Consider the following 7,629-nt stretch of genomic DNA (forward strand, 5'->3'; position numbering starts at 1 on the left):
ATCTAAATACGTTTATACCCATCTGGGAGGCTCTCAACCTTGGTCAAAGAAGATTCCTTTATAGTCGGTGTAGACTCACAACTGTTCAAAGTACTAAGAATAAGTGACTGAGTGCTCAGCCCAAAGTGGAACATCTATATCAACCACCACATACCCCACCAAAGATCAGGGAGTATTCTCAAAGAGGGGCATAAAGAATGTAAAAGTCAGACAATGGAGAGAAGTGCAGTGAAATGCTGTCTTTGGGACATGGCCATTGCTCTCATGAATCCACAGCACATATGATTACATCCATAAGACCTGTACATGATCAAGCCAATCAAAATTCTAGTGTGGATGGGGAAGGGATTTACAAGGCCCCATCTCTATCTGAAGAGCTATTGGTAGTTGATGGTGTCTCAGAGAGGGATAGTCATTTCTCCTTGGAGTTGTGAACATTGCTAGGCTGCCCATGCTCCAGGGGATGGCCCCATACCCAAACGGAGGAGCACTAGTGGATGAAGTTGGATATATTAAAAAAAAAAAAAAAAAAACGAATTGGGAGGGCACATTTTAGGAGGGCTCCAGGGAGAGTTGGAGGGAGAATTGGGGGTGGGGGTGTATAATTATAATGCATTATAATAATGCATGAAATTATCAAAGAATCAAAACATCAATTAAAATAAATTAATTCAAAATCCTAGTGGCTTTGTCAGGAACTTGGTTGGGTCAAAGACCAAACAAGCAAAACATTGTCTCAGAACCCCTATTTAACAATGATTTTAGAAACTCTTCTTAGGAACTGGGAGTAGATATCCAATAAGTTTCTTCTTAAATTACAATGTCCCTGTAGCTTTTGTTTTCAAGGATTTTTTTCCTTCCAAGCTGTTGAATTTTTTACCATAAAGCTCTTTATCATATACCCATATAACGTCTGTAGCATATGCAGGAATGTAACTTCTCTTATTGATAATACTGATAAATAATATTCTCTTTTATAATCCGTCCGGTTTGAGGTTTGTGTTAGTTACTTTTCTCATAATTATGACAAAACACCTGATAGAAGCAAGTTATGGGAGAAGGGATTCAGAAAATACAGTCTATCACGGCCGAGCAGGCATCTCATGCCTCAGGAGGTGGCAGTGGAGCTCACAGCTCAGCTCCTTCCATTTCAGAGAACCTGGAAGCAGAGAGCTCTTGCAAGAGAGACCCAGCCTATAACCCTCAGGTCCTACTTGACAGCCTCGCTCAGCCAGCTAGGCCCCATGTCTAAAGCAATAAAAGAATTCACGATCTCTCAGAACAGAGCTACCAGCTGGGGACCAGGTAGTCAAACGCATTGGGAGCCTATGAAAAGGCCAAACCTACAAATAATGCATATAGAAGTGAAAACCCAGTCAAAGGTACAGAAAATATTTTCAACAAAATTATAGAAAAAAATTCCCTAAATCAAAGGAAAGAGATTCCTAGCAAGCTGTAAGAAGTATACAGAACACCAAATAGACCAGAAAAGAAACTCCCCAGGTCACATAATCTAAACACTAAATGTACACAACAAAGAAAGGATATTGAAAGCTACAAGAGAGAAAGACAAAATCACACATAAAGTCAGAGCCATCTGAATAACATCGGATTTTACAATGGAGAATTTGAAAGCCAAGATAGCATGGACTAATGTGCTACAAGTTCTTAAAGACCACAGATGCCAGCCCAGGCTCTTAAACACAGAAAAACTGGTAGCAAAACTATCAATTGTAATGAAAGGAGACAGAAAAAAGCTTTCATGATAAAAACAGATTTAAGGAATTCATGACCACTAAGCCAGATTTAGAGAGGATGCTAACAGGAGTACTTTGTTCTGAAGAGAAAGTTAAACACACTCAAAGAAGGACAGGGAATAAACAATTCCAGAACAGTTAATCAAAAGAAATCAAAGAAAACAATAGTACCACCACAAAATGACAGGAATTAACACATATTGTTTAATAATAATTCTCAGTATTAACTGTCTCAATTCCCCCAGAGACACAGGCTAACAAATCAAATTAGAAGACAGGACCCATCTTTTTGCTGCCTCCAAAAAAAAAACGCCTCACCTTGATGATAGACACTACCTTAGGAAAAAAGGGTGGAAAGGGGTATTCTGAGTAACTGGTACCAAGAAACAAGCAAGTGTGGCTATTCAAATGTCTGACAAAATAGACTTCAAATTAAAACCAGTCAAAAGAGATAAGGAGGGACACTTCCTACTCATTAAAGGAAAAATACACCAAGAAGATATAACAATCTTAAAGATTCGTGTACCTAAGACAGGGCTATCTAACTTCATAAAAGAAATACTATTGGACCTAAAAACCACAAAATGACCCCAACTTAGTAATAGTGGTTGACTTCACTACCTCACTCTCCACAATAGAGAGGTCATCTGGACAAAATCAGAGTTAAATTGCATCCTAAATCAAGTGGATCTAATAGACATCTACAGAACATTTCACCCAAACACTAAATACTCTTCTCAGCAGTTCATGGAATTTACTTGAAAGCTGACCACATATTAGGATATAAAGCAAATCTCAACAAATGTAGGAAAACTGAAATAACACCCTGCATTCTATCCTACCACAAAGGAGTAAAGCTGGATATCAGCATCAATAGAAACTACAGAAAGTACACAAACTCTTGGAAAATAAACATCATAGTACAGAATGAAAATTGGGTCTAGGGAGAAATCAAGAAGGAAAATAAAAACTCCTTATGAATGAAGAGAAATGAAAACACAACATACCCAAATCTATGGGACAAAAGGCAGTCTTAAAAGGAGAGTCTACAGCACTAAGTGCCTACATCAAAGAACCGGAGGGCTGGAGAGATGGCTCAGCAGTGAAGAGCACTAACTATTCTTACAGAGGACCCAGGTTCAGTTCCCAGCACTCACATGGCAGCCTGTAACCATCAGTAACTCCAGTTCCAGGGCATCCAACGGCTCCCGTAAGCATTGCTTAACACGAGTGCACTTATGTACATGTAGCCAATACACTCATACATATAAAATAAAAATAATAAATGAAAGATTTTAGAAACTGGATAGATCTCATATTAATCATTTACTGAAGGCCTTGGAAAAGCAAGAACAAAAAGCACCCAAAAACAGGATGAGAAAAGATTCAAAATAAAGGTTGAAATTCATGAAACAGAAATGAAAAAATACAAAGAATCAATGAAACAAAGGGTTGTTTCCTTGAAAAGGTAAATAAACTTGTTTAATTTTAGTCAAATTAACCAAAAGAAAGAAAGAAAGAGGGAACTCCAATTAATAAAATCTGAGATGAAAAAGAAAACATTACAACAGACGGGAACTCAGAGACTCAAAGGACATACTTTAAAAATCTGTATTCTACTTAACTGGAAAAGAAATGAATTAATTTCTAGACATATATGACCTACCAATGTAAAGTCAAGATAGAGTAAATTTTATTTTGCCTTTTTGAGTCAGGGTTTCCCTGTATCCCCAGTTGACCTGGAACTTGCTCTATAGATCAGGCTAGCCTCCAACTCACAGAGCTCCACCTTCCTCTGCCTCCCAAGGTGTGCACACCACACCTGGTTCTAGTGAATATATCTCAACATAATAAAGACCATGTATAATAAGTCCATAGTGAACTTAATGCTAAATGGAGAAAAAGCTCAAAGCATGTCCACTAAAATTATGAACAAGACAAAGATGTCCACTCTCTCCATTTCTTTTCAATATAATGCTTGATATCTTAGTTAGAGCGATAAGACAAGTGAAGGGGGTTATGCAGGATACAAATACGAAAGGAAGATGTCAAACTATCCTTATTTGAGGATAATATGATTCTGTATGTAAACGACCCTAAAGACTCCCCCAGAAAACTCCTACAGCTAATAAATATTCAATTCAGCAAACTAGCAGGATACAAAATTAATACATCTATATCAGTAGCCGTCCTTTATACAAATGACAAATATACCAAGAAAAAAATTAGGGAAATGATCACATTCAAAATAGTCTCAACAATAAATATCTTGGAATAAATCTGACCAAGCAAGTGAAACACATATAAAACGTCTTAAAAGATGGTAGAAAGAAATTGAAGACACCAGAAGATGGACAGAACTCTCATGCTCATGGATCGGTAGAATTAATACTGTGAAAATGGCCATCCTACTAAAAAAACAGTCTATGGACTGAATGTAATCTCTATCAGAATTCTAATGCAACTCTTCAGAGAAACTGAAAAAATAATCTTAAATTTTATACAAAAACATACACACATATACACACACCACCACTACCACTACCACCAACAAAACCCTGGCTAGCCAAAACAATCTGAATAATAAAAGAACTACAGGAGGTATCACTATCCCTGGTTTTAAGTTATACTACAGAGTTACAGTAATAAAAATAGTATGGACTGGCTGAAAACCGGATACACTGATCAGCGGAACAGAACTGAGGATCTAGATACAGATCCTCACATTTACAACTACCCGAGTTTTGACAAAGAGGTCAAAAATACATGCAAAGAGAAAAGAGAGAAAATTCAACAAACTGGATAGCTACATGAAGAATAATGAAACTACACTCCTCTGACCTGGATATTCCCCTGACTCTGTGATGAAAAGCCATGGTCCCGCCTCCTTCCCACACTCTGTGGAAGGAGCCAAGCCCTCTTCCAGCCAATCAGTTGACCTTAGTTGCTTGAAGAGGAGGGACTAAGGGTTTAAGAGCTGGGAAAAGCACTAGGCTGCTCTCTCGTCTTTTTGTTCCGCTGTCGGGAGCCCATGGGATTTATGTTTGGGTGTGGACTTTCAAGCACAGCTGTGAATGGGAGCTGGAAGTAAACCTGCACCCCAAGCTCAGTTCATTTGGGGTGAATTCTTGCCTCATGTTGTCATAAGGACGGTGGGAAAAGGGGATCCATAGCCACATGAGCCTCCCAGCAGTGAATTTAACTTACAACCCCTTTCTCGCTCCATGAACAAAATGCAACTACAAGCGGATCAAGAACCTCAACATAAGGCCTGATACCTTGAATCTGATAGAGGATAAAGTAGGGGATACATTGGAATTTATAAGCACAGGAAAGGACTTTCAGGATAGGATCCCGATAGCACAGACATTATGACCAACAATTGACAAATGGGACCACATGAAATTTTAACACTTCCATACAACAAAGGACCCCAACATCCAGTGAAGAGGCAGAATGGGAAAAAAATTCTTATCAACCATACACCTGACAGAAAGCCAATATCAAGGTTACTTAAAGAACTCAAAAAACTAAACATGAAGAAAACAAACAACCCATTTAAAACTTGGGGCAAGGAACTAAACAGAGAGTTCATAAAAGATTAAATGCAAATGTCTGAGAAATATTTTTTAAATATTCAACAACTTTAACCATGAAGTAAGTGCAAATTACATCTACTTTGAGATTTCATCCTACCCCAGGTGGAATGGCTAAGACTAAAAAAAAATGACAAAAAATATTAGAATGGATATGGAGAAATGGGAACACTTATTCATTGCTGGGGGGTTTGCAAACTGGTGCCACCACTATGGAACTCACTGCAGAAGTTTCTCAAAAACCTAGAAATAGATAAACCACATGATACAGCCATACTCTTCTTGGGCATATACCTAAAGGACTTGATATCCTACTATAGAGACACTTGACCATCCGTGTTCATTGCTTGTCTGTTCAAAATAGCCAACACATGAAAACAAACTAGATATTCATCAACTGATGAGTGGATAATGAAAATGTAGTACATTTATTCCCATTAAGAAAAATAAAACAATGAAATTTTCAGGTAAAAGGGTAGAGCTGGAAAGAAGTCATCTTGAGTGAGGTAACCCAGACCCAGAAAGGTAAACATCACATGTTTACATATATAAAACAGCTTAAATGGAGTTATCCTACAATGGAGTACAATGCCTCTATTAGACACCACAGGCTAGCAAATAAAAACCCAGAGCTAGGAAGTGGTTCCTTCTTTTAGAGTTGTTGACCAGTGGGGTCCATGGACTCCCCCTCCAAAACACATTACTGGCTATTGTCATTGCTCTTGGTTTCTCTATAGAACTTGAAAGTAAGACCTGTTGCTGAAGATACCACATACTTGACTTATAAAACATGAAGAAATCAAGTTAATACCCACCTGGAAGGTTCATCCCCACTGGTATTGAAAGGTGCTATGCACACTACGAGGGGTAAAAACATAATCAACCATCTTACCCAGCTGTGAGCCCTGCAAACTATAATAATGACTGGCCTGTCAAGTTAGGCTCACTGATGCAATAGTGGCATGAATGTTATGGGAACAACCAAACACTTTCCGGTTGGATTTAAAGCCTGCTTCACATGATGGAATTCATGCCTGGTATTATTAACTGGCCCAAAAACACATAGCTGGCTAGGACAGCCTAATACTAATGATTATCCTGTTAAGTGGACATAGCAGTAATTTATACCTGAGTTCTTATCTTTATAGATTAGTGCATTTCTCCACCCTCATCAGAGAAGCTTCTTTTTTATGGCAATTGGCTATAAATACAGAAACCCACAACTGGTCAAGATACAGAGAATAAGAGACTGTGGACAGCTCTAAGTGGACATCTATATCCCACTCTCTCTCCCAAGGCTCAGGGATCACCATGGAAGATGGAGTGGAAAGACTATAAGATCCAGTTTGTCTGCAACATAACAGTATTTGACAGACATGATAGCTCCATCACACCCATGAACTCACAGTGGCTATGATTACATGCAGAAGATGTGCACAAGATCGAATAGCCAAAATCCCAGCATGGATGGGGGAGGAGATCAGGAAGTCCCTCCCTTGGCAACTGGTGACTCCTGGAGGAAGGAGAGTCAGTTTTCTTCAGGGATGCGACCCTGAAATGACCCTTGCTCCTGTAGATGGTCCTACACTCATGCAATATGGGCAGAATAAGTGGTCCCAGTGTTTGTTGTTTGTTTCTTTGTTTTTTTTAAGCATATGGGAAAAAAACAGTGAGGGAGGGAAAACAGTGAAAGGAATAGGGGAAGGATTGAAAGGGGAGAGAATGGGGGTAGACTTGATCAAAACACATTACATGCATGTGTAAAATTCTCAAACAGTAAAAATGATATTAAAAAAGACAAAATATCTAATAAAAGCAAATAACTCATAAAATAAATTAATGGAAAAATAAATAATCCAGAATTCAAAATAACTGATAGTTGTGAATATAACCAACATTGAAAATAAATTACTCAATGGCAATTCAAAAACTTTCAATGAATTTCAAATCATCAATAACTATAAAAATAGTTGAGCATGGTGGTGCACACCTTTAATCGCAGTCCTTTGGAGGCAGAGGCAGAGGCAGAGGTAGACAGATCTCTCTGAGATCAAGGCCAGCCTGGCCTACATAGCGAGTTCTAGGCCAGCTGGGGCTATAGGGAGATCCTATCTCAAAAAACCAATGAAACAAATAAAAATGTACAAATAAATATTCAATACAGCAAAAAGTAGTAGAAAGCAGTACAGATATTAAGTGCAAAGATAGATAATTAAAAATAATAATTGGCCGGGCGTGGTGGCGCACACCTTTAATCCCAGCACTCAGGAGGCAGA

Source organism: Nannospalax galili, unplaced genomic scaffold (genome assembly GCF_000622305.1).
Source record: "Nannospalax galili isolate Female #2095 unplaced genomic scaffold, S.galili_v1.0 scaffold889, whole genome shotgun sequence".
Classification (NCBI taxonomy): Eukaryota; Metazoa; Chordata; class Mammalia; order Rodentia; family Spalacidae; genus Nannospalax; species Nannospalax galili.